This window comes from Vidua chalybeata, chromosome 3, assembly GCF_026979565.1.
Source record: "Vidua chalybeata isolate OUT-0048 chromosome 3, bVidCha1 merged haplotype, whole genome shotgun sequence".
Taxonomy (NCBI): domain Eukaryota; kingdom Metazoa; phylum Chordata; class Aves; order Passeriformes; family Viduidae; genus Vidua; species Vidua chalybeata.
In genome coordinates, this window is record NC_071532.1 from 9,225,333 (window position 1) to 9,228,789 (window position 3,457).

The window sequence follows — 3,457 nt, forward strand, 5'->3', positions numbered from 1 at the left end:
TGCTAAGGGAGACGTCTGTGAGAATTCCAGGCTCCCAACTTGGGAACAAGTTTGTGATGGGAACTGGACAGGAATGAAAGTAGCTGGAAAGCATGAAAGGGTTGGCATCGTGGCTGCCAGGTGAGAAAGAATCCCAGGAGAAACAGAAAAGCCTAAAAAAAATCACCAGGGAAGAAAAACTAGAGAAGCTTAAGACAAGTACTTTTGCATTGAACTAGAAATCTCTTGCTAAACTGTTAAGACATGACAACAATGTTGCTTTCATGTTTCCTGGTGGTTTGCGTGTTCAGAATGAAATAATCAAAATTTGCTTTTGTTATTTTATTTAAATTGCAAAAACTTCTTGCCACAATCATAAATTGTAACAAAAGTTATTATATGATACAGGGATTTTGAATTAAAGAGAACTTACAAAGTACTCCTGAGCATGCAAAAAACCCCCATTTACCCTGGGACTCCTCAAGTCCACTAGTAGGTAAAAGTTAGGTATCTCAAAATATTTCTGAGGCACACATTAATGCAGAAGTGGGGAAGGTTTTCCTTTTACCTCTGGATGGTTACACATTCTATTAGAAGACTTACCAGTGGAAAAAACATAAGCAGTTCTGCATGGTGACCAAAGTCCACATTTACTCCTTCCAGGAAAAAAAAAAAAAAAAAAAAGCCCTTTATAAATTAGGCTGGCTTTTTATTTTCTTTCTTTATACCATGAATCCTCTCTGTTCTGTGAGCTAACTTCAACAAGTAGAAAGAGAATGGCTGAGACTGAAAATGCCTCACCCCTCAGTTAAGGCATTTTTTGGAAGAAGGCTGACCTGTGGATTTGAAACCTCAGGAAGATCCCAGCTCATTACTCCTGAATGCTGTGTTACTTCTTTAAACGTATGGCAATATCAAAGCAACTACCTTTACCATAATAAGATACATCATAGCCCCACTAGTTCTTCATGGTTTATGTCTTTAAAGCTTAATGGGACCAAATTAATACAATGTCCTTTACTATCCTAAACTTACACTGGTTTAGGATACTGGCCTCCAGTAACAAAAGAGGACTTTGAGTGCAGGCTTTTCCTCCTTTTAATTCAAGTCAGCATTCTGTCTGTGGCCTTATGTGTTAGCTAAAGCTATGTAAATACACCCAAAGAGAATCCTATAAATATATTTCTCACTGTATGAGCTTTGTCCTGAGTTCATAGTATTACTTGCTTTCTTCAGAAAAGCATTAAAGGATTCACAGCACTGGGGCAGGGGAAGAGAAATTTGTATGTTGAAGCATAGCAGATTTAAGACGCTTTCCTTCTCATGCTTCAGCCTTTCCTGAGAACCCAAAAAAAGTGGCACAGCCACAGAACAGTTCTGCTCCCAATGAACTGCTGGCAGTAACAACAAACACCTTGCTAATTGTGGCATTTGGGCAGAGATTAATGAGCAACATAATTACTCCTTGGAGGTTCTGCTTTGAATAGAAAACTTGGAAGCCACAGACTGTGTACTTGTTCCACCTGGTCACCCCAGACAAATAAATGGCTTTTGCTTGCCATTTCAACCAGACTTTTCTCTCAGGTAAAAAGAACAGGATGATGAAGGTTTCATTTAGTCAGCCATAGTCTCCATCCTCTCTCTTTCTCAGGCTGTCTCCCTAGTGGACAGCAGTGGCTCTTGACAGCTAATTCACAGTGGCATCACATCAGGAAATCTGGTAAAATGACAGCCAGGCCTGTTTGTCCCACTGCTGCTGTGGTTTAGCTTCTGCCTGTGGGGTCAATGGCTGAAATCCTGTTTATCCCACCCCAAAAACTCTGATTGTCACACACCATCTCATTTGAAAACAAGACCTCCAAACAGATCTGACGCTGTGTTCTTCCTCAAGTTTCTCGTTCCCTTCAGTCTCATACTTCTTTGCACTGCTGGCATCATCAGGAAGCTCAGAAAGGGCCCCACAATGCAAGCAGAAAACCCAAGCTGCAGAAAGCCTGGGTTTTGGTGGTCTCTGTTGGGGTGGTAGTTGGCCCTTGCTTCCCACCTGGTGCACCTACCCCAGCATACACCTCCTGCCTGCACGCGTGCTCCACAGCTCTGACAGACACACGGCTTTTCCAGCTGCTGGGAACATGTTCAGTGACAGCACCTGCTGCACCCCAATGGTGCAATGATCTGCTTGTCCATTGTTTATCCAGCCCAATATTTTGTCATTCCTACAGAAGGTTCTCTGAACCCATGAAGCTGAGAAGGAATGAAGCTAAGTCCCTTTTATTTTGCTAGCTAACAACAGGTATTATACTCATGAGTGATGTAGATGAAACTTGCTAAAATTTAATTTTCCTTTATGAAAGCAATAATGTAAGGTCATATTTCCCTAAAACAGTGCCAGCTCCAAGAGTTTCCAGGATAGGGGACAAGGGGATGGCCATACAGTCTTAGTTTTTATTGTTATCTTTAACTGTGCCTAAAGTTATGCCTATTGTCTTGAGTGAACATTTGTTAGAAGATATTCCTCATATGTCAACTGAAATAAATAGAATTTTGATTATAAATTATTCAATCCAAACTGGTCAAACTAGATGTTCTATGAAGTATTTTTATATGTGCATGGGGGAACAACAAAAGATATGGCTGTCCAAGATGACTTAGTCACACCCTTTATGATTAGAACACAGGAAAAAAAGTTTGAAAAACATGTAGATTTTCAATTCTAAAAAGCTCTTGCTGGAGGACTCACTCATATTTTCAACCCAACCTTGGTGCAAAGAAGATACAATCTTCTCATACTGGAAAATGGTGCCCTGCTTGTCAGATCACTGGCAGTCTGCTGTGATGGATGGTCTTCCTCCTTAATAGTGTCTGCTTCCATGCCCTCATTTTCAAAATCCATTCTAGGGAAGTGTGACAAAAATCACCATGAACAAATGTGTCATACTGGTGTAGCAAATACTGTTGTTTCTTTTCTGTCTTTATCCAAGACAGGTTTTGTTTTAGCCCAGGCTGAATGCAGAGTATCATCAGACTCCAGAAACTGTATGCAAGCTGGTTGTGATTTTGGGGGGAACTTTTGGTGTTTGTTTTGTTTTGGGTATTTTCACTTTTTTTTTTTTTAAATAGAAAACAACACTTGTCCACAAAAAAACCACTAAACTGTTCACAGGCTCCAAGTTCAAATGGTGAGCTGTCAGCTGCCAGCATAAAGGTCATGGTCTGCAATAAGGTACAAATAAAAAACATGTTCGTGGCTTGTCACATTTTGTACCAGCTGCATGGAGACTCCATGTCCTGGTCATGCTTTCTCCAAAGTATAAATGAAGGAAATACAGTCTTAAGACTGGGAATGGTGCATTCTGGAAAGAGGGAACATTTGCCAAGAGTCTCTCTCAACAAATACTTCTCTTTAGGCACCTCAAGTAAGGCATTATGAAGAACTGGATTTTGTGAGGCAGCTTTCTTGACATGATCATCAAGGAAA